At 46.6% G+C, this 21,207-nt stretch overlaps 1 protein-coding gene across 1 annotated transcript in view; it reads right to left on the bottom strand.

Moving 5' to 3' along the window:
* The window catches only part of RGS6 (regulator of G protein signaling 6), a 1,185,454-nt gene extending 1,164,847 nt beyond the window's left edge, over positions 1-20,607 (bottom strand). Inside the window, exon 1 of the mRNA XM_086937058.1 lies at positions 20,154-20,607. The gene's annotated coding sequence lies outside the window, so the exon portion shown is untranslated. The remainder of the gene's footprint in view (positions 1-20,153) is intronic.
* Positions 20,608-21,207: the final 600 nt, after the last annotated feature.

Raw genomic sequence — 21,207 nt, 5'->3', positions numbered from 1 at the left:
TCAAGAAATGCATGCAAGCATCCTCGTGCAAACTTAGCTAATTTGGCGGACAGTGCTCAATTTGTTCTGGTGTCTTTAGACACTCAAATGTTTGAGACCAGGGCTTATTTTTCATAATCAGACTTTAACCCAGAGCAGCAAGAGAGAGAAATGAGGCAATGGAAAAAGGGGGAGGAATTAAAATAAGGAAAACAGTGAAAAATTGAAAAAGCAAGGATGAAAAGAACCTGCCAGAGTGAGCGAAACAGACCGGAAGTGTAGGATTGTGCCAGGAAGCCATGTGAGGCAGAGTGAAGATCCGGCCGCCCGGTGGGGCACTGGCCAACCCGGGCACTCAACAGGGCCAGTGGGGGACTCCTAAGAAAACATTGGAGGCCTTGCATTTAAAAAAAAACTAATTAGGCACTGGCTGCAGGCCAATCTTCAGTGGACATTGGCAGTGCAACTGATGTAACCATGGCTATCATTGAATGTGACTTGTAGTAAATGGCTTTATCCCAAGCACATGGGGGCCTATGTCAACAGAACTACACAAAGATGCACAATTGATTAAATCCTTCACCTTCATGTCCCAGGCCCCAGAGTGAGAGCACCCCCATAGAATCAGGATGCCAGCTGTGCAAAGGTTTGCCTACATTACTGGCCCTCAGAACCCTATCCCCATACAGGGGGGTGGGGGGTAGCATAGTAAGTGAGAAGGGGGTTGTGACTCTCAAATACCCCAGCTAAAAAAGCAGTGGGTCGCAAGATGAAGGGCTGAGATGAACAAGGTTCACAATGGACTGTTCCAATGAGGAGTAGGGTCAGTATTAATTAGTGAGCCTCTGTTTATAGTGGCACAGTGAGCAAAACAAAAGATGGGTTTGAATACCACCCACATTCTACATGCATGTTCTCAACGAAGTCTCCGCAGATATTTGCAGCTCACCTCCCACTCAAACATTACACCGCACTACCAGAGAACTTGGCACATTTTCTCTTGATGTCTCCATATTCCAAAACAGGTCATATGTTTTGCTGGCAGTGCTTAATTTGGTAAACAATAAGTGCCAGCGCTATTGTCAGGAGACCCCTGCAGCTTGCATCACACATTACCTCTGCTAAGCTGCCACTTATAGTAACAACTCAACTACTAACATCAACCTCCTACAAGTGTTACAATTCAGACTACTTCAGCCCCCCAAAGTAATAAGAATAGGTGGCAGGTAATAGTAATGTTTAATGTTTATTGGGTGAATAATTAACTTTTGTTGTGGTCATATCTAAATTTACCAGACAGTGCCACCTTGTGGCAGACTGTCAAGTTAGAGTGTTGACAGTGAAGTGCCGGTGCCGAGCACCGGAAACGACTGGCTCAAATAAAGCACTGCTTGCTGGACAATGTTGGCTTTTCTTTTACCTTTTTCTTTCTTACTTTCCCCAACCTCTTTTTTCTCTTTTCACAACTTTTTCTTCATTTTGTTTTTTTACAGTAGCACTTTGAAAACTAGAGCTGTTTCTGAAAAATCTTTCTGGTTTACACTTTAAGTGAAATGCCTTAAAATGGGAGAACGTCCATTCTCATCACTCTCCGTAGACCCCTTGCCCCATGAGGAGGCCATCAGCGAGTACACAGGTTCACATTATACCCCATGGGTCCCTCCTGGAGTGGCTCCCACTACCCTCCACAGACCCTATTTCGAAGTGGCCCTCCTCCGAGTTCCTAAGCTTTCTGTAATAGGTAAGTGCTGGAACTGGAAAAAATGTACTCTGGCAACCCATAAATTGGGGATTATGTTGTGACAGCGGACATGGGTGGGGCCATGGTGGACGGAGTCTTGAAAAGAAGAGTCTGACAGTTAATTTATTAAAAAAATTAAACTGCTGCTAAAAAATTGACAACAAGAACAAACATGACATTAACCACTTGCATGCTCATGACAAGGTCAACTCGTCATGTATAATGGGATCCTGCATTTCTCAGCACACAGCGGGAATTGCCTTAGCATTCAAGGTGTTAAATATGTTCTGGCTTACCTAACTGGTCACAAAGAGGCTGCATTTAAAATAGCTTATGGGCTAAGAGATCTTTGTGTACCCAGTAAATTTCGTGGGAGAAAACGTATGGTAAAATGGTTAATGTAATTGCTGGAGAGATCTGTGTTTTGTCTAGTCACAGTTTTGACTTAAAATAATGCAGACAGCTAACGTGTCTTGTAAACAGCAAATTGTGTAACATGCAGATCACAGATTTATTTTATGTAGATAAGTGGGTTACTGCTTTTGACACAGAGATCCTTTTGTTATGCATTGCTCTCATAGAGAGCCGTATGAACAACTGGATTCCACATCCAGTGACCCCTTGCTATGGCGTACCAGCATTGGGTAAGAGAACGTTAGCTAGTGTTGCTATGTCGTTGAAGGAATTTAGGATGCTCTGGTTGGGCTCTCTCAGAATAGGCCTGGGCGTTGTTCCTGTGACCAAAAACCTCTGCCGCGCTAGGTGGAGTTCCACAAGCGGCGGAGCACATTAGGTCGCACCGTTCATGCTGATTTTTAGTACCGAGTGTTTGTCCTTTGCAGGAAAATCCACACGAACTGCACTATGCGCAGCTCAAGAGGGCACTGCTTCTTCCTGCCGCTCAAGTAGATTTTCCTCTCGAGCTGCAGCTTCCTCAACACAACCATCCGCGACCGCCCATATTGAGAAATCTCGCTGAGAGGTGGTATACAGTTGGATTTTCCTCTTTCGTGCTTGCAAACTCAACGTTGGCAAGCGCGAGTGAGGAAAAGACTCCGCTCTGCAGAGCACGGTTTTTCAGCACTGCAAGTGCTCCGTGGAGTGCGGAAAACTCTGCAAACTCCACAAACAGAGTGGAGTTTACCGCCAAGACCTATCTCAGAACACATAAAAGGAGATGGGAGGAATCCGTGCACTAAGTCTAACCACTGGCATTCGCTCAGGGTAGCACTCCAACCCATCGTTCTTTTGCCTACTATGCCACCTTCAGATTAGACCCAGGCATATGCAAATCAGTATTGGTCTTGATCTAATAGGAACAGTCCTGCACAAACTGCCAAGTCAAGTCCTCTCTGAACTGGAACACAAACAAGTCAAGACCAGTTTTGCTGTGGTCGGGGCTCATCAGCCAAGTATAACTTGGTTCCAGTAGCAGCGTAAATAATGGGCCCACGTCTGGGCATACAATTAGCCACTTAGGGCATTACATCGAACACAGGGAGAAATTGTGCAATAAGTCTAACCTCTGGCATCACTGCAGGAAACATTCCAATGCATTGTTCTTTCACCCACTATTCCACCTCAGATTAGACCCAGCCATATGCAAATCAGCCTTGATGCAAGATCCATTAAGAACAGTCTAGCTCGAACTGCCACAGGCAGAGCTAAGCCAAAGTCTTACTATATGCAACAATGTGTGTGATTAAGTGTCAGTAAGTGATTGAGACTGAGTGAGATTGACTACAAGTGAGTGAGTGAAAATAGCTGCCTGTTAGGGAGTGTGAGAATCACTAAGTAGGCATGAGAGTGATGATGAGTGAAAAAATAGGTATAATAAGAGGAGTACATGTGAGTGTGAGTAACAAGGGATGACTGAGTCAGAGTAGAGTTGAGTGAGTGCAGGTGTGTGTGAGTCAGAGTAAGTGATAAGTGACAGTGAGTAGGAATTAAGGAGTGAGAGTAAAAGGGAGTGGCAATGAATGATCCACTGCATGTTAGTGAAAGTAAATAGGTGAGAGTGGTAATAATTGTTGAGTTACTAAATGTGAGGGTGAGTAAGAATGTGGTGTTATGCTTGTGAGTCTGCTACTTGCGCTAGCATAGTGAAGGTCATTTTTGTGTTATGGTGGGAACCCACATATGCAAAAGAAACAATTGATGGACGGAATGCTGGACAATGCAAACATTCACCCCCAGTCACAAGGATCTGGGTTTAATGCCTCATTCTTTTGCTCACCTCACCACCCCAGTTTGGACCCAGCCATATGCAAATCAGTCTTGACCCTGTCCCTTGTGGGAATAGTCCAGCCCGAACTGCCAAGCAAGGTCCTCCCTGGATAGGAAACAAGCATCCTGGGACCAGTTTCAGGGCATCACCATTCATCAGCCAGGCTAGCTTGAATCCAGTGGTGTAATGAGCACGGGACCCACGTCTGGGCATACCCATCCCACTTAGGGCAACATATGCAAAAGAAACAATTGATGGACGGAATACTGGACAATGGAGGAACCCACTTCAAAATACTGGTGCTCATAATCTTAAGCATGACATGACAAAATGCCAGCAGTTTGGAGGTACATCTTGGCATACACTGGTGCTTGGATACTACATGTCATTAGTACTTAAGGCAGTTCTTGAGGTAATGGGAAATGACTGATACTGGCTTACTGAAGGCGATTCTTGGCATGCAGGGCACCCATGGGGAAATGCTGGAGCTGGCATACTTGACTTCATACTTTTCCTAAGGGCACGCATGTGTAAATGCTGGCACTAGCACATTGAGTGTTTAGACAAAATATTGGAAAATAATTGTGCGGACAAAATATTGTGTCAAGGATATTGAGGGCAAAAATATTGTGAAAGTAAGTTTTGACAGTTAAGCAAAGCTTTACTATATATATCTCCACATATATGGGCCTTGATAATATATATCTTCAAAGTATGCAGATGTGGAGTTAAGAACTGTAAATCTATACTCGCCTGTTTGCACTTACTTTCTCGATACTATGGTCTGTGATATTTTTGACACGATTTTTTGTCCACACAATATTTTTGCTTCTGATATTCTGTCTGTGAGCCAGAACATTGGAGTTAATTAGTGTCATGTGGGAGGTCAAACGCGGCATATGAGATGGCGAAAACATGATAAATTGCTGGTCTCAGAGGCTCAGGTAATTGTTGACATAAGGGTCACCCATGGTATAAGGAGTGCCTCAATGACAAAATTCTGGCTGTGTATTATTGTGTGTATTTTTTGGCTTAAGGCCTGCAACAAAATGTTCAACCTAGCACTATGGAGGTAATTTTTGACACACTGGGAAACCAATCAGACATTTAGAAAAAAGTAGGTCAACTCCTGGGGAGTGTCATATTTCATTGGCTCGGCACACTATTAAAAGATTTGAATATTTAAGTTGCGTCATTTCAGAGCCTATGGCTTTTTATCAAATTTATGTGAAAGTTGTGCTTTGAAATGCAGTATTCAACCCCATTTTTTCCAAAAAACTATTCTGGGACAGGTCCTCACAAACTGTCTTAAAAGAGGTCTGACTCACTTGCTCGACTTCCTTGCAACTATTCAGGGCTACTATTCTGAACCAGATCTTTTAAAATCATGTCAGCACCCTAATGTAGGCGGTATAAAAAACAGAAATGGGTACATGTTGGGTTGCTATGTTAATCAGTTATTATGGCGCTTCAGTGATGTCACTTTTATTATGATCACGAACACCAAAGGGAGAGAAAGAGGCAATATATTGGGTTCACGCCTGCCTCTAGGAAAAACACTCAAAAACACAGAATTAATGTGAAACCCTCTGGATGGTCTTACGGGGTTATCTCCTTTTCGCTAGTTTGTGTGATCCTGTCTACCTACCAAAGAATGGGCAATTCTAAGAATTGGACGAGGTAGGCTCCCTCACATAATGTGGTATGCTTCATCACTTGCCGTCTCGTCCCAACCTATTGAGATGGTACTACCAACGCGGACTCGACCTCGGGGGAGGCTAGCGTGAGGGAGTTCTTAGAAAAAAATAATTTCTCTGGATAACATACTTGGATCCAGGACAGCATTTCCTACCCTTCCCACAGTCTTTTTTAAAAGGAGGTCAAGGGCGGGGAAGATGGAAAAACAGGGACCCCAGGGTATCCTAGAACGAGCCAGCGACAGAACATGTCCGAAGAGAAAACGATTCCTCTTTTACATCAGAAGAGAGTAGAAACTGTTCAGGGTCAGAGGGGTCCTCAGACAATACCAACAAAAGAGCCCGGTGGAAGAGAAACTATAGACAGGGCCCTACACCTTAACGGCCTTATAACTCTGGGGATTTCTTTGCCCCACAATGGGGATGGCCACCATTTGGGTTTCCACAGTTCCCACCCCAACAAAGCTTCTCATGGCAACAAACACCCTTTCTACAGTCTTTTTTAGAAAGAGGCCGGGGGAGGGGAAGAGTGAAAAACAGGGACCACGGGGTATCATAGAAATAGACAGAACAAAGACCAGCGAATACCAGAGAACCACAACCAGGGACCAGCAGGAGTAATCAGATAATATCATTAACCTAACCTCCCAAATACTAACTGATTCCCAGAAACAAGTATTGAATAAGGGTTTGGGTTTTGTAACCACACCAAGAAATGATCCCTTTCAACTAAAAATGGAAATGGTCAATTTATTTTGGAAGATTAGACGACAAGTCTTTTTCTCTACCCATGAGCCAACAGGCAACAATAGTGGGATGGAAACCACTACGAGCCTCCATAGAAAATCAACCTTTACACCTACCATTCAACAGTTACCACCAGAAGTGGCCGCCTTTGAACAGGCAATCAATGTAGGGCTAGACTCTTTGAGGCAGGTAAAACAGGATACATCCAAAAATTTCAGCAGGGCAGAGCAAAAGACCCGAGAGAACACCACTGTGATTATAAAACCAGCAGATAAAGGGGGTGGGATAGTCATAATGCCTAAAGACATGTATCACACCGAATGCCTGAGACTCCTGGGTCATACTTTACATTATAAGAAATTGAGAAGAGACTCCCACTCCCGACATCATCGACGAAATCTCCTTTATGATCGAAGGAGTCCTTGGCAATGGCTAGGTGATTGAGAAGGAGGCGTCTTTCCTTACTGAGAAAGAAGTTAACATGCCATACTTCTATGCCTAGGGTGCATAAGAACAAAAACCCTCCACATGGGCGTCTGGTTGTTTCGGGTTTAGGGTCAGCCCTCGAACCACTGTGACAATTTTGAGATTACTATTTGAAACCCTTAGTAACTCAGATGCCCTCTTACTTGAATGACACAAAGGGCATACGAAAGAAACTAAAAAATATATCCTTTGAATCAGGCAACAGACTGCTGTTGACCCTATATGTGGAATCATTGTACACAAACATTCCCCAAGAAGCCTCGCTAGAAGTAATAGCACACCTATTGGAATCCTAGACAGGCAAATACAATTACAAAAATTTCACCTGCAGAATTCATCCTTGTCTGCACCCACATGGTTCTCACGAGAAATGTCTTTGAATAAGAAATAAATTTTGTCTTGTAAACGCACGGTACTACCATGGGGAGCCACTGTGTCCCCAGTCTGGCCTGTTTGTACATAGACAACTTCAAAACTGAATGCATCTATAGAGGATGATAATCTATATCTTAGACAGATGAGGTTGAGGAAAAGATGCATCGATGAAATCCTGGTGAGCTGGAGAGGCATCAGGCAGGAAGCAATCGAGTTTGCAGAATGGGTCAACAGTTTGGACCCATTTCTGAGATTCACCATGAACATGAGTGATGTGGAAATACCATCCTCCGACCTGCGTATATTTCATGACGGGGGTATCTTGAAGACTGAGGTTTGCTATTAACCCACGGATAAAAACAGTCTACTACGATTTGAGAGTTTCCACTCCCAAGCACTAAGAGAAGGTTTACCCATGGGTCAATTCCTAAGACTCATGCGAAATTGCACAGATATTGGGAAGTACAGACAATATGCAGAAATACTGAGCAGAAAACTGAGAAAGGAACTACCCAGAGAGAACTATCACTAGGGCAAGAAAGAGAGCCATGAATAACAACTGGGATGCCCTGCTGGGCACCTATAAAAAAACAACACGGGAGACAAGACCTATTTGTGTAACAACTTTTTCCCCCATTTACCAACTCAGTCACAAAACTGGTTACGAGACACTAGGGCCTTCTAACCTCTTTTGAAAATTGCACACTCTATGTTCTCCTTAAGAAGGAGCCAAAATGTACGTGTTGCACTGGTACGCACATTCCCCAAGAAAAGAAGGGTAGAGATCCAAAGGACCCTATGGGAAACTCCAACACCGACGGGCCACCAACCCTGCGGTGGGTGTGGGGCGCGTCAATTTACGAAGAAATGCAAACCCATTGACCTGGCCTGGCCACCCCCTGAGTGTTAAAGCATCTGACAAACTGCATTTCCAGTCTCATTGTATAAGTCCTAATAGGCCCTTGCAAGCTTCTATACATTGGCATGAACACTAGGAAGATACGTGCTTGCATTATGTTATGTTATGTTATGTTAAAATGGGACTTTTATAGCGCAACGGCTACTCCAAAGGAGTGTCCCGGCGCTTTGTGCTCCAGACCAAAGAAAAAGCTGGAAAACATAACAGTAAAAGAACAGGGGCCAGAAAGAAGAGACAGACTATCCAGAAAACAGCCAAGTTTTTAAGTCTTTCCTGAAGACAAGCAGGTTCGTGGTATTCCGCAAAGACACCGGTAAGGAATTCCATAGCTGAGGAGCAAGGAATCTAAAGGACCGGCCGCCTAGCCGAGCCCTTTTGATACGTGGTACCCGAGCCAGAGCCAATGTTTCTGACCTGAGGGATCGTGTAGGTCGGTAGAAATCCAACCTCTTCTGAAGATATTTAGCACCGTTGCCATGCAAGGCCTTATGAGCAAGAGTCATGGCCTTGAACAGTATCCTCTTCCGCACCGGAAGCCAGTGGAGGGATACAAGGAGGTTAGAGGCACTGGTGCGGCGGTGCAGGCCAAAAATTGCACGGGCGGCAGCATTCTGGGTAACCTGCAGACGCTGGAGGAGATATTCTGGCAGACCCAGATATAGGACATTTGCATAGTCCAATCTGGATCCTATAAGTGCCTGAACAGTGATCCTCCGATGTTCCTCCGAGAGAAGGGGAAAGAACTTGCGTAGCATTCTGAGGATCCCAAAGCATGTTCCCGTAAGAGTAGAAACCTGGGACTTGAGCGAAAGCTTGTTGTCAATTTTAACTCCCAGGTTCTTAGCCCACTTAGAAGACTGAGTGGGAGGGAACATGTCAGCAGGCCACCAACCATGCCAGTCTGGTTCCGATGGGCATCCGAAGAATAGTATTTCGGATTTGTCCGAGTTGCACTTGAGGCTGTTGTGATGAAACCAATTAAAAACAGCCCCAAGGCACTCGCGGATCCTATCGCCATCGAACTCTTCGCTCTTACGGCAGGTAAACAGAAGCTGGGTGTCGTCAGCATAAGAAACGATCCGGGCCCCATAGGACTCCGCCAGTGTCGCCAGAGGGGTCATAAGAATGTTGAATAGAGTGGGGCTCAATACAGAGCCCTGAGGCACTCCCACTCCCAATGGCGGCATCTCGGCGGACCCAGGTGGGACCCAGACCGTCTGCCGGCGGTTGGCAAGAAAGGAACGAAACCAATTGAGCACCATCCCCCCTAGGCCGATGTCGTGAAGTCTAGTGAGGAGATCCTCATGGGGGACGGTGTCAAACGCCGCCGACAGGTCTAACATGACTAACATCACCCTGCCTCCGGTATCCAGCACCTCCTTAACGATCTCAGAAACTTCCAGGAGCGCCGTCTCGGTGCTTAAGTTGGAACGAAAGCCCGATTGGGATTCATGAAGTAACTCATTAGACTCCAGGAAGTTAGAAAGCACGCTATGCACGTGTTTCTCCAGGATCTTGGTCAGTGCTGGGAGGAGCGAGATTGGCCTATAGTTGGAAGGCACCTCTGGGTCAAGATTAGGCTTTTTGATGAGGGGGATGACCATGGCCTGCTTCCAGGCCATTACTAAACATAGAAGCACAATAAGGTGTAGGAGAGACAATACAAAATTGATTAGACATTTTATTGAACACCATCACAATGTTGACGACATTGAATGGTATGTGATTGAGAAATTGGAACAAAGGCATACAGATATGAGCAAGATTCCATTTCCCATGATCCCTGGTAGAGATGGTAGTAGGACACTGGGTGTCAAAGGGACGAGCCTTGTGCAACTGACAGGGCTACAGTGCTCCTATCATTGTCGTCCACTCCTCCTACAGGCGGGCCTGGCGCAACGTACTGCGATGGGCTTGTGATAAGGACCGTGGCTCTGTAGTTTTTTACATTTTGAAATCACGTGACCACTACTGGGTTCACATGCACATTTCCTTATATGTATCTAATTTTGAGAATTTTGTATTGTAAATTTTGTGTATGTATGTAATTGTGTGTCTTCACAATTTTTGTCTTGTTTTGGCTTATTTGTATTGAAGAATCTGTGTTGCCTTTTCTTAAGTTTGTTTCTTCTTTCTCTCTGATGTGTACATCACGTTCACTGAGCCTCATCTTGTTAATGGGGCTCCTTCAATGTTGATGTTTTCAAGATATTTTTATATATGTTTGTGATATCAAAAAATTAATTTATAAAAATTATTTATAATTTTTGATACATTTTGAAAAATAACTGGTCTATGGGACATGTGTATTTTTGGATGTAACACCTTTCTTTAAAGTATGTATTAGGGAGATGTACTTATTGTTGTTTTTTATTGCACTACAGGGTTCACAACCATACAACCGTCGATTCCCAGCCAGAACTCCACACCTCCCCAATACCGGGCTTTGAAGGCGTTACGTCCCAACGCAGGCGGGACTCATAACCAACAATATGGCTGGTAATTGAGATAGCAGGCGGATTGTCTAGCCCGGGCAGCCCGCTTACCTTTAAATAGAAACAGGTGCTGCTACCGCCCCAATGGTACCTGTCAGCTGATTATTTGGGCAAAGTAGGATCGTTGCGGGCGCTCTACCGTGACATATTAAGTGACATATTGTCGATCCCATTAAGGGTGCAGTGCCCATAGGATATGGGATACTGCGATAACTTGTGAAAGACCTGAGGTGGTTTTCAAGTGCACTCAGTAGGCACTTGGGGACAGCATATTTACTCACTGTCTCCAATACCATTGTTTCTACCCCTCCTTTTCGTTGTATTAATATGAGGAAAACACACCCCTGGCGCTAGGTAAAAAAATAGCTTAATTATCCACTCTGGGATTATTTATGGCACCCCTTCCCCCACGATTTATCACTTGTGCATGCATGCATGCATTGAATGAACGTGTTTATGTCATTTGTGTCACATTTGTTACTGTTTTTACAATATTGTTTTTCATGTGAAGAATTTTCATTGTGCATTTTCTCAGGATACCATCGCAATTGAGATTCAGAATGTTATGGTTACCAATACTAGTTGTTCTACTACCACTGCTATATGTTTGTTTTCTCTTTCCCTTGACTAGGTATTAACCACTGGTGATTGTTTGAAGAGAGGTAGGTCCTCTCGAATTCTTTTATTGTACCCTTCACTATCATTTTATAAGTGTAGGGATACATATATCTAGCCCTGATGAATGCCTAAGACCATTTTAGCCTCTAGTAGAAGGGCAGAAACATGTTGACATGAGAACTCAGTGGTACGTAAGGATCATAGCAACCATGTACATCCTCTGAGATTACCTCGTGATACTTCACTGAATAAAGATACTTTATAGGACTGTTATTTATTTATATATTTATGTATTTATTTATTTATTAAGCACTGCACTCATCCCGAGGGATATCAAGGCTCTGGTAGCGACTATCCTGGTACAGTAGCGGGATTGGGAATTAGTACTTGGGGAACAGATGAGTTTTTAGTTTTTTCCGAACAGTGTGTAGTTGGAGGTAAGCCGTAGATCCAGAGGTAGCTCGTTCCACTTCATTTGGCCAGAGCTAAATGAAGTGAGCGAAGGCTCCTAGTGGGGACATAAAACTCGATTTTCTCCTGGAGTATTAAAGGGCCAGTTCGATACAGAGCCTTATGTGCGTGGCTGAGCAGCTTGAATGCTGCTCTTTGTCTCGTAGGTAGCCAGTGCAAGATCTTCATGCACGTGGAGGCCGAGCTTAGCCTGCTTTTATTACAGACAAGTTTGGCGGCAGCTTTCTGAAGCACTTGGAGTTGCGTGAACAGGAGTTTGTTCATGCCTACAAATAGTGCATTCCCATAGTCCATTTGACTAACCAGCAAGGCTTGTGTGAGAGATCTTCTGCAGTCCAGAGGTATCCAGGGAAAAAGCCGGCCCAGGAGGTTCAGGGTTGCAAAGCCTTTGCCTGCAAAGGGGCCCGTACATGGTCCTTCATGGACAAAGTGTCATCAATGGTGATGCCCAGATTTTTTGCGCAGTATTTTGGGGTTGGAGCAGTGCCACGTGTGTGTGGCCACCATGTGGCATCCCAGACTAATTTGGCACCTCCAAAGAGTAGGATCTCAGATTTCCCTGCGTTCAACTTTAAGTAGTGCTCATGCATCCATTGAGCCATTTCCGTGAGGCAATTGTGTAACTTTGATTTAGTGACCTCAGGCTTTTCATCCAGGGTCACCATCAGATGTGTGTCATCAGCATAGGAGCAAATGCCAATGCCCCACTTCCTGCTGATTTTGGCCAGTGAGGAGACATAGGCATTAAATAAGGTGGGACTTGGTGATGCTCCCTGCGGGACGCCACAGCTGATGAGATTCGATTTGGATTGATATTGGCCGAGGTGAAGTGATTGTGTTTGGTTGCTTAGGAAGGAGCTGATCTAGCTCAGTGCTTTGGAGTGAATTCCTTTTTCGTAGAGGGCTTCTAACAAACTCTTGTGCAAGACCGTGTTGAACGCTGCCGACAGGTCCAACAGTATCAACGCGACTGCCCCTCCTTGGTCAGTACCGGATCTAATATTGTCTGATACAGCCAGCAGTGTTGCTTCAGCACTATTTTTTGTCCTAAATCCCGTCTGTGATGGGTCTAGAAGGTTATTTGTTTCTAGGTAGTTGGATAGTTGCCTGTTCACCAATTTTTCCAGGACTTTGGAGAGATAGGGGAGTTGGGATATAGGGCGGTAGTTTTCGGGATTGAGGACATCGGTTCCAGTTTTTTTTAACAGAGGGATTACGGAAGCGTGTTTCCATTTATCGGGAAAGGTGGCAGTTTTGAGGGAGTTGTTAAAGAGTTGGGTGATGTATGGTCATAGAACAAGGTTAAAGTCATGTGACATGATCTCCTGTGAAAATTCAGGATCAAAAGTAATATGATGTCACTACTGGTGAAATCATTAATATCAAGGGAGATGTGATGTCACTTCCACTACCCTAGGTATTTTGATGAATTGACACCCATGTTCCTGATGCAGAAAATTAACAAGTTGAAACCTGTTAGAGAAAAAACAACACAGTTAGCAACCCCGGCTCAGGGCTCCCAGACCCAACTGCCGGACTTTGCGAAGGAAACATTTCAGGAGGACTAACCTTGTCTCTGTATCCGACCCACGCTCAATCACGGTCAGACTAAACTTGTGACTTTTCCCAGGCCTAGCGTTAGCAGATTACCTCGAGTGGTGATTTGCGCTTTTAGGCGCTATACGTACCTAAATCTTTGAAACTGCATATTGCCAATTCTACAGATTGGAATGTTGTTTATTTATGACCGCATGAAATAAAAATTATGCGTACAAGAACTAATCTCCTATGGATATTCAGTAAAGCATGAAAAAGAGTGGAATTATTTCACCCTAAAGAAGAGGTCTTCAAATTTGAGGGGCGTGGGGGGGGCAGACTCCCCCTGGCAGGTTTTGAATTGATATGGTGGGGGCGGGGCACAACCAAGAGAGCCCCCATGCTCAAAACAGGGCTATGTTTTTGCAGAAAAAAATAGAGTGGCAGTGAAGCACTCTGTAACAGGTCATCAGTGAAAGCTCATTCACTTACGGAAGAACACTGTATGAAACAATTAAATAAATTAGGCACATATGTACGAAACTTCCAGCGTGCACTAAATAACGATTCCTAAGAAATCACTATTTAGGTAATGCAAAATGGAATGTACGGAATTTACGACTTCCTAATAGCGATTCCTATGCAGCATCAATCACTACTAGGAGAAATCGTAAAATTGGAAATGCAGAACCCTTCGTATTTCTATGCCCAAGGCATCCCTTCTATGAACTTTAAAAATATGCGGTGCTAGTATAAAGCGCTCTAATGCCCTCGGGCCACGGCAAGCTCTATATGGCACTGCTGAAACAGCATTTTGGGGGCCGTTATTGAATTTGCACGTGGTTCCCATCTCATTGGATTCAAGGGTATTAGCATTTGATAAATGCCCATTTTGCATTAAGGAAATGCTATGTACATGCGGTAAGAAAATTGCAAAGAGAATTCCGGATTTGCGATTTCCTATTTTTGTAATCGCAAACTACGATTTCTACTGGCTATAAATCGCATTTTCTGATTCCGTTTCTCCCTTTGTACATATGGAAAGGCTATGTAGCACTTCTTAACGGCCAGAAATAGCGATTCGGTCAATTAAAAAATGCTTAATAGCTTCACATATGGGCCCTCACTCTCTCTCTTTCTATCTCACTAAGTCACTTTCACTCTCTTTCACTACCTCACTCTCTCTACCTCATTACCTCACAAACTCACTCACTGTTTCCATCTCACTACCTCAGAACATCCCTCTCCCTCACTACCTCACTCTTTCACTACCTCACTCTCTCTGTCTCTCACTACCTCACTCTCTATCTACCTCTCTCTCACTACATAACTCTCTCTACCTCACTACTCCACTCTATCTATCTCACTACCTCACTATCTCACAACTTCTCTCTCTCAAAACCTCACTACCTCACTCTCTCACTACTTCACTCTCTAGCTCACAACCTCACAACTTCACTCTCTCTCTAACTCACTACCTCAATCACTCTCTATCTCACTGCCTCACTCTTTCTATCTCACTAACTCATTTTCACTCTCTCTTTCACTACCTCTCTCTCTATCTCACTCCATCACAACATCACACTCTGCTTATATCTCACTACCTCACAACATCCCTCTCCCTCACTACCTCACTCTTTCACTACCTCACTCTCTCTGTCTCTCACTACCTCACTCTCTATCTACCTCTCTCTCACTACATAACTCTCTCTACCTCACTACTCCACTCTATCTATCTCACTACCTCACTATCTCACAACTTCTCTCTCTCAAAACCTCACTACCTCACTCTCTCACTACTTCACTCTCTAGCTCACAACCTCACAACTTCACTCTCTCTCTAACTCACTACCTCAATCACTCTCTATCTCACTGCCTCACTCTTTCTATCTCACTAACTCATTTTCACTCTCTCTTTCACTACCTCTCTCTCTATCTCACTCCATCACAACATCACACTCTGCTTATATCTTACTACCTCACAACATCCCTCTCCTCACTACCTCACTCTTTCACTACCTCACTCTCTCTATCTCACTACCTCACTCTATCTACCTCACTCTCTCTCTCACTACCTCTCTCTCTCTCTATTTCAATACCTCACTCTCTCTCTGCTAATGCAATAGGTATCACATATGCAAAAAAAAGCTAATGCCAATAGAAATGACAATGCCATTTATTTAGGGATACAAAAAAGATAAAAAAAAATAATGAGCAATACCAATAGCTCTACCTATAATATTGCCGAGACCATTGCATTGTAAATGCTTCTTTAAAATATGTCATCGAACTAGTTACTATATAATGTCATAAGTAACAGAAATTACATATTTGTGGCTGGAGGATCTATTTTTAGATAGATAAATTACTCTAATCTAGGCTAGTCTCCGCCCACCAACAGATGGCAGGTATATTCGAGGGTCATTAGTGCAGCAGGTGCAGTGACACCGGGAATCGGTGTCCAGGGAGTCTTTTATTTATCACCAAATAGGAGGACCGACTGTCATGAACACATTTTCCTTATTTGCAGTACTGGCTTTTCCTCCCTTGCTAACCCTTTGCGCATTCCTCCGCCTTGTGTGCGCAATAATGCCTCGCTTACACCTAAAAGTCTATCCCTCAAAATGCCGATTGGCTGCTCGATCGCCTTAGTAACGAAATACCGTGCTTTGGTCACGTGCAATGCCCACGGCTGGTCTTCCCTTAGCTCCTCAGCGGCTCATATGGTTAGTCGCGCAAGGCCTATCGGGATTTGTAGTTCATGCTCCTGTTCACAGGGACAACTGAGAAGGTGCATTTTAGGGAGGTTATTATCAATGACAGGCGGTTCCATGCTCAGATACACCCAGGACACGCGCGCACGGCCAGTCCATCTCCTCTGCGCGTGGCATAGGTAAGCACAGAACACAAAAGGCCCATATATCCTTCACCTCTGCGTAAAAAGGTAACTTGTTTCTGCTCGTAAACACGCTAGCGCTGGATCCCAAGATTATATATGTATTAACTACTTTGCTCTCTGTTAGGGGCTACTAAGCATTTGACGCTGAAATGTACTGATAAATGACAGGGCATTGGAGGAAACTACAGGATTGTCATGCCACCCTACCATACATGCTCACACTGGACCCCAAATATGGTACGCCCCCTCTGTAGCACCAGCCCTACCCTCCTCCGAACAAACACATCTCACACAAATATATCGAAAAATATACAGGCCCTATTAATCGGGCACGCGCGAGCTGGGAGATCGATAGAAGCCACGCTAGCATCCCACCTGCACGTAGACAAGACACCCCCTCTTCTGATAGCCTGTGCGTGTACACAAAGTGCAATGTTTCAACTCAGCTCTGCGCGTGCACACACAGTGCAATGTTTCACCTCAGCTCTGCGCGTGCACACTCAGCTCTGCACGTGCACACACAGTGCAATGTTTCAACTCAGCTCTGCGCGTGCACACACAGTGCAATGTTTCACCTCAGCTCTGCGCGTGCACACTCAGCTCTGCACGTGCACACACAGTGCAATGTTTCAACTCAGCTCTGCGCGTGCACACACAGTGCAATGTTCCCCTCAGTTCTGAATGTGCACACACAGTGTAAAGTTTCACCTCAGCTCTGAGTGTGTACACACAGTTCAATCACCCCCAGCTCTACATGTGCACACACAGTGCAATGTTACACCCCCAGCTCTGCATGTGCACACACAGTGCAATGTTTCAACTCATTTCTGCACGTGCACACACAGTGCAATGTTTCAACTCAGCTCTGCACGTGCACACACAGTGCAATGTTCCCCTCAGCTCTGAATGTGCACACACAGTGCAATGTTTCACTTCAGCTCTGCGCGTGCACACACAGTGCAATGTTTCAACTCAGCTCTGCGCGTGCACACACAGTGCAATGTTCCCCTCAGCTCTGAATATGCACACACAGTGTAAAGTTTCACCTCAGCTCTGAGTGTGTACACACAGTTCAATCACCCCCAGCTCTACATGTGCACACACAGTGCAATGTTTCAACTCATTTCTGCACGTGCACACACAGTGCAATGTTTCAACTCAGCTCTGCACGTGCACACACAGTGCAATGTTCCCCTCAGCTCTGAGTGTGTACACACAGTTCAATCACCCCCAGCTCTACACGTGCACACACAGTGCAATGTTTCACCTCAGCTCTGCACTTCACCCTAGCTCTGCACGTGTGCACACAGTGCAGTTTCACCTCAGCTCTGAGTGTGTACACACATTGCAATCACCCCCAGCTCTGCACGTGCACACACAGTGCAAAGATTCACCTCAGCTCTGCACGTGCACACACAGTGCAATGTTTCAACTCAGCTCTGCGCGTGCACACACAGTGCAATGTTCCCCTCAGCTCTGAATGTGCACACACAGTGCAATGTTCCCCTCAGCTCTGAATGTGTACACACAGTTCAATCACCCCCAGCTCTACACGTGCACACACAGTGCAATGTTTCACCTCAGCTCTGCACGTGCACACACAGTACAATGTTTCACCCTAGCTCTGCACGTGTGCACACAGTGCAGTTTCACCTCAGCTCTGAGTGTGTACACACATTGCAATCACCCCCAGCTCTGCACGTGCACACACAGTGCAAAGATTCACCTCAGCTCTGCACGTGCACACACAGTGCAATGTTTCACCTCAGCTCTGCACGTGCACACCCAGTGCAATGTTTCAACTCAGCTCTGCGCGTGCACACACAGTGCAATGTTTCACCCTAGCTCTGCACGTGCACACACAGTGCAATGTTTCAACTTATTTCTGCACGTGCACACACAGTGCAATGTTTCAACTCAGCTCAGCGCGTGCATAAACAGTGGAATCACCCCCAGCTCTGCACGTGCACACACAGTGCAATGTTCCCCTCAGCTCTGCGCGTGCACACACAGTTCAATCACCCCCAGCTCTGCATGTGCACACACAGTGCAATGTTCCCCTCAGCTCTGCGCGTGCACACACAGTTCAATCACCCCCAGCTCTGCATGTGCACACACAGTGCAATGTTCCCCTCAGCTCTGCGCGTGCACACACAGTGCAATGTTACACCCCCAGCTCTGCCTGGACACACGCCGCCACGCTTTAAATATCGTTAGCTCCCTAATCCTTTCTTGTGTACCAACACTGGCTCCAGACAGCATCACTTCCATAGCACTCCTCCGGTGCGCATGCGCACCTAGAGTCGACCTGCTTCCCAGTGTGCGCCTTACAAACGGTGGCATCAGAGCCCCGGCTCCTAAAGCGACCTCCTCTCTGCTCCTCGGGGTACACACCGAGCGGCAATATACCCACCCCCTCCCCTTGCCCCCCTCAGTCCGACGTCAGAACTCAGCTAATAACTGGATGACAACTGCGGAGCAGGGTCGGCCTCTCGGCGCTCAGCGGCGACGGGGGTGGGGGGAGGGAAGCGTTTATTTAATCAGAGGGGGCTGGGGATGCCTCTTAATGCGTCCCATTGGACGCTCTTTAGCGCCTCTGTGGGGATTTCACGTGCGTGGCGCTAATGGGACCACAACAGACATGTTAGCCGTTTTTTTTAGCATAATTTAATCTACATTTTAGGTGTTTGGGTGTGGATGCAACCAACAAATCCCAAGTTCCAGTCTCAGCCCAGTGAGGTTGGTATATAGGTTAAATTGATGCTAAAATCGGTGTGCGTCCTGCACGGCATGAATTAATTTGTGCCACACAAGTGTCCACTGACTGAGACATTCACCTCCAAAGTCGATGCACTGAACGCAGTCAAGCCCCACACCTGTTAGCCACAGCGTTTAGTCTCTCCGCATGTATTGCAATAGGCGCTATATTTTAGCGCCTCCGGTTTCGAGGAACTGAGTTCCTCAAACACAGTTTACGCATAAATAAAGACTTGAGTTTTAAATTGTGCCAGTAATCTTACGTGGATGGCAACAAAAACCCACTATGTGAAGCGCTCGCTGCTGAGGTGTACGCGCAATCTCCAGATCTCGGCTGGCAATCTCGATTGGGCTAACTCACCTTTCATCCTTTCAAGGCAGATACATTCAGTCAAGTGACGGGGACAACTGACATTTAGAGTTTTATGCACATGGTAGAGTAGGCTATGTAAAATATGTTATCAATTGCCAATTGGATAGTTTAGTTGGCTCAGCTCGGGCTGCAGCTGACGGGTTCTCCTGGGGTCGAAAAACGAGCGCAAAGAAGCCGTTACATTGATGGTGCACGCTTTACAAGGGATAGCTCGAATATAAGAAGCTACGAACATTCAACAGCAATATATTAATACATTGCATCAATATTAACGCCCCTCCCCCACATAAATGACCATGCTGTCACCGGTCCTGATTTTTTTTTAGGATGTGGGGTCGGGGTGGACATACTTGGAGGGGCCCTATTTTTTAGTACATTATGGAAAGGTTGCCATTGCATATCAGCTGTCGTTTCTTTTGCTTACACATCACCAAACACACTCAATGCATGATTGCACCTGCTTTTAAGCGTCCTACATTTTCTCCCCCAAGCGCCATAGTGTGTCCTGCCAACCCCTCCCGCCTACCCATGGCCGACTCTTCCCCGTGCCCCCCCCGCCCCCCCCCCCCCCCCCCCCCCCCCCCCCCTACCGCCCCCTGGGACGGATTAACTCTACACAAACGCCACTGTCAGTCACAGGGGAGTGGCGGCTCCCGGGGGATGCTCAGTGCGCCTGCTGGTGCTACCTGCCTGCTCTGTGCAGATGTGAACGCACATATTTCTGCCTGCTCACGCCCGTCACACACACATAGCAGCCTGTTCATTCCCTGACACGAAAACAGCAATTAGAGAACCCCCTCTCGTTGCAGTGTTAGGGGTCCACGTCTCATTACCTTAGCAACCGCAGGCTTGCCTCTCTCCGCCGACAGTCCTCCTTGGCGACCGGGGATGCCTAGACCATGGCAGCCGGGCAGGGGCAGCTTCCAGGGGCAGGGGAGGGAAGCGAGCTGGGTTCAGAGAGCTGCCAGGCCGGAGGGGTGGCGAGGCAGCGAGAGCGCAGGCATGGTGCCGCCTCCGCTGGGTTCGAGGGAATGCGATGCTTCTGTGCGCCTGCTGCACCGGGGCTGTGCACAGGCACACACGGCTGTGGCAGGGGAGGAGGGGGAGCGCACGAGCCGGGTGGGGGGCGGGGCACGAGCTAGGGGGTAATAACTTAAGTAGATGCCGGGATGGAGGTGGTGGCACAGAGGTCCGGGGGTCGACAATATTCCCGAGGGGTGAGGCGGGTAGTAATGGGAAGGGTGGGGGTAGAAGGGACCCAGATGTGGCAACTGTCAGGAGTCCTGGAGGAGGAGGTGTGGAGGTGTGAAGGGTGGGACTTGAAGGAAACGAAGGTGAGTGGGGTGGGGTGTGAGTACCGATCAGAGGAGCAACTGGGGGGGGGGGGGGAAGGGGGTTTAAAGGCTTGCTGTAGAGGAGGCAAGTGCCGAAGCTGGGGGAGGGGAGCTGAGTGTAGAGAGGGTACTAGGGCAGGAGTCCAGGGCAAAGGAAGAGCACTAGCTCAGGTGTGGAGTGGAAGGGGGCAGGGGGATGTTAAGGAGGGGGCAAGAACAACGGTTGTGGAGCAAGGGGGGGGCGTGGCAGGTAGCAAAGTTCCGGGTGGTGGGGCAGCTAAAAATGGTAAGACGTGGGGTGTGCGCAAGTGTCCAGGATGAAGGAGCCCACAACTGCGGGGGCGGACAGGAACTCACAGACAGAAAGCAGAAGTGAGGGGCAATAGTCGAGGAAGGTAGGGGCAACAGTCAGTCGGGGAGGGGTTGGGGGCGTCATCCCCAGGAGAGCGGGGACCGAAGAAGGTATGGAGGAAGGGTACCGCTGAGATGCTGCAATAGCTCAGTGGGTTGGCGGCCAGACCCGAGGGGAGAGGGGCAAGTGCGGTCCAGCGGC

Source organism: Lissotriton vulgaris, chromosome 9 (assembly GCF_964263255.1).
Source record: "Lissotriton vulgaris chromosome 9, aLisVul1.2, whole genome shotgun sequence".
In the NCBI taxonomy this organism is placed as follows: Eukaryota; Metazoa; Chordata; class Amphibia; order Caudata; family Salamandridae; genus Lissotriton; species Lissotriton vulgaris.
The sequence above is the reverse complement of the archived record's forward strand: the minus strand, read 5'-3'. Positions and strand labels throughout refer to the sequence as shown.